This window comes from Parasteatoda tepidariorum, chromosome 1 (assembly GCF_043381705.1).
Source record: "Parasteatoda tepidariorum isolate YZ-2023 chromosome 1, CAS_Ptep_4.0, whole genome shotgun sequence".
In the NCBI taxonomy this organism is placed as follows: domain Eukaryota; kingdom Metazoa; phylum Arthropoda; class Arachnida; order Araneae; family Theridiidae; genus Parasteatoda; species Parasteatoda tepidariorum.
In genome coordinates, this window is record NC_092204.1 from 94,524,815 (window position 1) to 94,532,091 (window position 7,277).

The following is a 7,277-nucleotide window of genomic DNA, read 5'->3' on the forward strand; positions in this document are numbered from 1 at the left end:
CACTTAATTAATGTCGAAACAATTAGCCGATGCTTTAAAAATTCTCCATCGTTTTCGAGTTAATAGTTTTTTTTTAAAGTTTAATTATTGATGTGCATTAATTCCTTTTCATAACAAAGTACCGTCATTGGCAACGTAACGGTAAATGATCAAACACTGATATTTGAATTGTTAGGAATGGTAATTACGATACTCAGTTTTATACCGTTTGCTCGAAATATTTAAACTGCCATTTGTTTTTGATATTTCGCTTTGTATTAACGGAAAAGTTACTCATTCTTATGAGTAATTAATGTATGGGTTAAGGGAAATTGTTACGATTTTCATTATTTGAAATATTAAAATAGTAATCGTTATTTCTTTCTTTGACGGATAATGAAGCAAAATATTTATTTTACGCGCGTGGTTTTTATGATAGATAATGGATGACAATACTCACGAATTTCTCTTATTCGTAATAAAAAAAAATCTGTTTTTAAAAAATTCAAATGAAAATAATAATTGCATCAATAATAGTAATAATAACGAGATTGAATTTTAGTGGTATGTAGAAATATAACCGAAATCGAAAAATTTGGTGGAGATGAACAAATTTGTTTACCCACCACACGAGTTAAACTACTCGAGTTAAAATAAAAACAAAATTGTACCCCGGTACCCTGACCCAAAATGACGAAGTTAGGGGTGGGGGGCAAGAAGGGATATTTTTCCCTGAACGCAGCTAAAAGGGGAACCAAATTCAAGAAAAATAATGTTTTTCTCTTTCAAATATCCCTAGTTTCATTTGCTAATCACGCGTCCCATAACTTTTTCGGATTTTTATCCCATTTACCTAAGAATTGAACAGAATATCGTCATTATTGTGGCTTGCTTAGCACGTAGTTTATTATAAAAAATATTCAATTCTTTGAATGAAAAATGCTCTTAGAAATGCTTATCAGATAATTAATCAAAAGGAATAGAATGAAAGCGTATGAAGTTATCGAATTATGTTGTTTAAAAAAAAATAATATATAAAAATTCAAAAAAAATTTCTATGTAAAAGTTAGCTATCCAATGCCAAGTGCGATGGATTTCATTTTACGTAATCTAAAATGATCCCGAAAAGCTCCCTTTAAGTCTGAGATCATTTTGTAAGGGGATGCTGCAAATAAAAACTACGCCTCTGCCGACTGGCCAAACTAAGTTCTGCAAAGTTTAAATTGGACGACATTTCTGTATTAATCCTAGTCCAGTAGGCAACCATCTGTATGTGAGTAGAATATGATAAAATACAACTCTGAAAAATTTTATTTGCGACAAATAGACTTTGTACGGGCCATAGAGAGTTTGTGCAGGAAATAAATTTTGATGCAAGCAGTAGAGAGTTTCAGTAAGAAGTAAAAAGTTTTTGCAAGAAGTAAAGATTTTCGGGAAGAAGAAAGATATTCTGTACAAAGAAAAGACGTTCTGTATGAAGTAAAGACTTTCTGTAGGAAGAAAGATGTTCTGTATGAAGTAAAGACTCTCTGGCAGAAGAAAGATGTTCCGTATGAAGTAAAGACTCTCTGGCAGAAGAAAGATGTTCTGTGTGAAGTAATGACTTTATGGTAGAAGAAAGATGTTCTGTATGAAGTGAAGACTTTCTGGTAAAAGAGAGATGTTCTGTATGAAGTAAGGACTTTCTGGAAGAAGAAAGATTTTCTGTATGAAGTAAAGATTTTCTGGAAAAAGAATGATGTTCTGATAGAATGAAGTAATAGCTTTTTGGAAGAAGAAAGATATTCTGCACAAAGAAAAGATGTTCTGTATGAAGTAAAGACTTTATGGTAGAAGAAAGATGTTCTATATGATGTAAAGAATTTCTGTAAGTTGAATGATGTTCTGTGTGAAGTAAAGATTTTATGGTAGAAGAAAGATGTTTTGTATGAAGTGAAGACTTTCTGGTAGAAGAGAGATGTTCTGTATGAAGTAAGGACTTTCTGGAAGAAGAAAGATTTTCTATATAAAGTAAAGATTTTCTGGAAAAAGAATGATGTTCTGATAGAATGAAGTAATAGCTTTTTGGAAGAAGAAAGATATTCTGTACGAAGAAAAGATGTTCTGTATGAAGTAAAGACTTTATGGTAGAAGAAAGATGTTCTATATGATGTAAAGAATTTCTGTAAGAAGAATGATGTTCTGTGTGAAATCAAGACTTTCTGAGAGAAGAATGATGTTCTGTGTGAAATCAAGAGAAAAAAATTGCTCTGCATGAAGTAAATAATTAATATAAGGAGAAAGGTGTTCTGTACGAAGAAAAGACGTTCTATATGAAGCAAAGACTTTATGGTAGAAGAAAGATGTTCTGTATGAATGACGTAATGGCTTTCTGGGAGAAGAAAGATATTCTGCACAAGGAAAAGACGTTCTGTATGAAGTAAAAACTTTCTGGGAGACAAAGATGTTCTGTAGGAAAAAAAGATCTTCTGGAAGGAAGAAGATGTTCTGTATGAAGTAAAGGTTTTCTGGGAGAAGAAAGATGTTCGTAGGAAGTAAAGAATTTCTATAAGAAGAAAGTTGTTCTGTTGGAAGAAAAGATGTTCTGCATGAACTAAAAGCTTTCCGTAAAAAGAATGATGTTCTGTATGAAGTAAAGAATTTCTGAAAAAAGAAAGGTATTTTGTAAGAAGAAAAGACATTCTGTATAAAGTAAAGACTTTCTGGAAGAAGAAATATATTTTGTATGAAGTGAAAAATTTCTGTAAGAAGAAAGATATTCTGTAAGAGGAAAAGACGTTCTGCATGAAGAATAGACTTTCTGGAAGAAGAAAAATGTTCCGTATTAAGTAAAAACTTTCTGGAAGAAGAGAGTTATTCTGTATGAATGAAGTAAAGACTTTATGGAACAAAAAAGATGTTCCGCATGATGTAAAGGCTTTTTGAAAGAAAAAAGACGTTTATGTTTCGTATGAAGTAAAGACATTCGGTATAAAGTAAAGAAATTTCTGGAAGAAGTAAAACGTTTCTGCAACTGGGAAAACTATTCGCCAAGGGTTTCAAAATATCACTTTGTCTGCTCTTATCTTTCTAGATGTATCAAACTAATGTTGGTACCATTTAACAATTTAAAATTATATCCCCAAAAGAGTCAGATTTTGGTTAAAATACAAGATAATAATTTATAATTATATCCTCACTAAAAGTCGTGATAATTAAACTGGTAAAAGTAATCGAAACGTCTTTATAAACTCCAAAAATAGAGCGTTTTCAAAATATCACTTTATATGCTCCTAGCTCTCTAGATCTATCAAACCAATGTTGCTTCCATTTAATAATTTACTATTATAGTCTCAAAAGTGCCAAATTCTGCTTAAAATAATAATATAATAAATTTTCAAAATATCACTCGATTTAAAACGTATCAAACAAATGTGGGTTCCTATCAATAATTCTTAATTATATTCCCAAAATTGTTAGATTCTGTTTGAAATTAAAAAAAATAATACTTTATATGCTCATTCTGACTTAAGATCGGCGTAATTAAACTGGAAAAACTTAATCAAATAATCTTCATAAACACGCTAATTTTGAGTGTTTTCAAAATATCACTTTACATGCTCTTTTTATATGTTCTTCATTCAATACCTAAGAAATGTTGATTCCAATTAGTAATTAGCAATTATATTATCAAAAATAGTCATATTTTGTTTTTAAAAAAAAACGCAAAATGATAATTTATGCACAGATCCTTAATAAAAGTTAGCATAATTAATCAAGGAAAACTAATCAAACCCAAAAAATTAAGTGCTTTCAAAAATCACAGAATTAATCTCTCTTTTACTAAAGCTTTTTAATTTATAATTAACCGAAAAATATTAGTTTAAACTAAAAGCTTACAATTATGTCGACGAAATCGTCATATTCTATGTAAACAAAGGAATAATTCATACGAATGATTCGAATAAAAAATGTGCATAATTAAACTGGAATAAAGGAACATTATACAAAAGCGTTATTACAGAACACGGTGTTTCATAGATCTATGTAACTTCTAATCATAAACGAAACAGAAATTACTAATTAGTTATTTAAATTCGAATGCAATTGTAAAGAAAAAAATCCAGAAGAAAAACTTTAAATCTTGTTTCCAAATACGAAAATCTAGGGAATGAGTTAGCTCAATTAATTTTCGAGTAAAAGAAGAAAAAAAAAGATACCTTTTAATTACCTATTTTATCCAACCCTTTTGAATATCTTTCAATTATTATTTTACAACTCAAATGATTTTTGAAAAGTTTAAATAATTGGAAATTATAACAGAAAGCTAAATTTTTTTAAATATGTTTTGAAAATGTTTGTGAAATAATTAAATCTCTAGTTGAGGAACTATTTCAATTGAAAAAGTAAAAAAGCTGCTCATTAACAGATTTCCCTAACTATTCCAGAATCTTTATCGCCGCTAAAATGAAAAATTGAATAAAATGAAAAACGTAAAATAATGTTTTTCTTATCGAAGACTTAACTTGGACATTTTGTTTTAGCTAGTTTTTAAAATGAGTTAAATTAGTTGTAAAATAATATTTTTAATTAAATTAATTAATTAATCACTATTTATAATTATTTCATTTTCTGAAGGCAGGTGATGAATTTACAGCAACACAAAACAATAAGAATTTTAAAGCTCTCAGCCACCATTTTCTTCAAAAATTTGTTTATTAGGACCAATTTATAACGATCTCGCATTAAAGGAGAAAAATATTGGAGCGTACAATGTTATTAAAGTATTATAGTGAACACTTTTATCGAGCATTTATTTTTTAAATTTTTTTCACAGATTTGATGAAGGAAATAATTTAGGAATGTCAGTAATCCTTAAAACAAAAAAAGCTAGCGACTATAAAGAAGACAGAGCAGTGATGGCCCAGAGGATAAAGTGTTCGCCTTCCAATGAGGTGAACCAGGGTTCGATCCCGGGGATGGCTGGTCGATACGAATTCTGCATCCGGCTTACACCGCTCACAGTGCTAACGTGAAATATCCTCAGTGGTAGACGGATCTGGGGTTAAAGTCCCCTTTCCGTCAGGCTAACCGTGGCAGGTTCTTGTGGTCTTCCTCTCCATGTAACGCAAACGCTGGTTAGTTCTGTCAAAAAGTCCTCCACGAAGCAAATTTCTCCCAATACTCGATCCAGGAGTTCCCTTGTCTTCTGGATTGGGTTCAAAATTACAAGGTTACGGAGTTGAACATTAGTAGTCGTGAACCCAAAAATTGGGTCGGCTGTTTAAAGACGACTGTTAAATTAAATATAAAGAGGACACTATATCACGGGAGAAACTTTTCATGGCAAATTCTGTTTCACTTCCATTGATTTTTAAGACTCAAAGTTCAGAGAAAAGTGAGTTCACCTAAACTTAGAGTAAGTTTCATATAATGGAAAAATGTTTTCAAAATGAAAATAAATTATGGCAGGGTTACTTCCTCCCTGCTTAATCCAGGAGTAATATTACCATAATTTGTTTGCATTTCGATGTTTTGAAAAAAATGTTTTCAGCCTTTAAAACTTCATGGTTTACCCGAACACACTATCTTACACTTAAATACTTATGTAGATGAAAGAGAATTAGCCATGAACAGCTTTTCCCACTGTATAGCGTCCTCTTGAAAAATCATACCTAAAGCAACAGCGTGTATTAAAATATTAGGGTTATTCCAATTTTAGAGGTCTTCCGATTTCTCGATGCAAGCCGTGGTTGCTCAGTGGATAGAGCGCTCGTCTCCAATGAGGTGACCCGAGTTGGAATCCCAACGATGACTGGTCGATACGAATTCCGCACCTGGCTCGCAGTAACCACACTGCTGACGTAAAATATCCTCAGTGGTAAGCGGATCATGGGATAGAATCCTCTCTCCGTCAGGATAACCGTGGGAGGTTTTCCTCTTCATATACGCAAATGTGGGTTAGTTCCATCAAAAAATTCTACACGAAGACTAATTTCTCCCAATACTTGATCCAGGAGCTCCCCTATCTTCTGGATTGGGTTCGAAATTTTCAAGGCTGCGGAGCTGAACATTAGTAGTCGTAAACCTGATAAATTGGGTAGGCTGTTCAACGGCGATTATAAAATAAAATTCCTTGGTGCTATAGAAAATACAGGTGGAACAGTTAACGTACTTCATAAACAAAATAATAAACATCTACATTATAAATACAGTCAGACCTCTATTTAACGAAGTCGTTAAATCCTGATAATAAGTTAGTTATATGAAAAATTCGTTAAATAGAAAATCATCTTTTGAAACACTTAAACAACACAAAACAGGTTGGAAATACTTAAATAACACAAAACAGGTTTAGACATAATTAAAATAGAAATTGATACACCTTTATCTTGTAAACTAGTATCTACTACTTATTTTATAAATCTTAATCATAAAAGAAATCTGCATGGAAAGCAAGAATAGAGCAAAACATTATCCAGTACATGCTACATACATTTTTAACTAAAAAAAGCTAAATTTATGTATTAAATTACAGTTGCATTTATTATAAAAGTAATTTTAAACATACATTACCACATGCGTTCTTAAGTTTAATTGCTGCTGATAAAATCCGTTAATTTTGTCTGAGTTTTTCGCTTGAAAAGCAAACAAAGAGGGATTTTACTGCTTTCTCTAAAATGTTAAGTGACTTCGTAACTCAATTGAAGGTCATTTCCCCACATAAAATGCGTTAACAAGTTTAAAATGTTCTGAAATATTTTGGGAAATAGGGAAAGTGGATCACAAAGAAAAATTCGTTAAATAGAAAATCATCTTTTGAAACACTTAAACAACACAAAACAGGTTGGAAATACTTAAATAACACAAAACAGGTTTAGACATAATTAAAATAGAAATTGATACACCTTTATCTTGTAAACTAGTATCTACTACTTATTTTATAAATCTTAATCATAAAAGAAATCTGCATGGAAAGCAAGAATAGAGCAAAACATTATCCAGTACATGCTACATACATTTTTAACTAAAAAAAGCTAAATTTATGTATTAAATTACAGTTGCATTTATTATAAAAGTAATTTTAAACATACATTACCACATGCGTTCTTAAGTTTAATTGCTGCTGATAAAATCCGTTAATTTTGTCTGAGTTTTTCGCTTGAAAAGCAAACAAAGAGGGATTTTACTGCTTTCTCTAAAATGTTAAGTGACTTCGTAACTCAATTGAAGGTCATTTCCCCACATAAAATGCGTTAACAAGTTTAAAATGTTCTGAAATATTTTGGGAAATAGGGAAAGTGGATCACAAAGAAAAA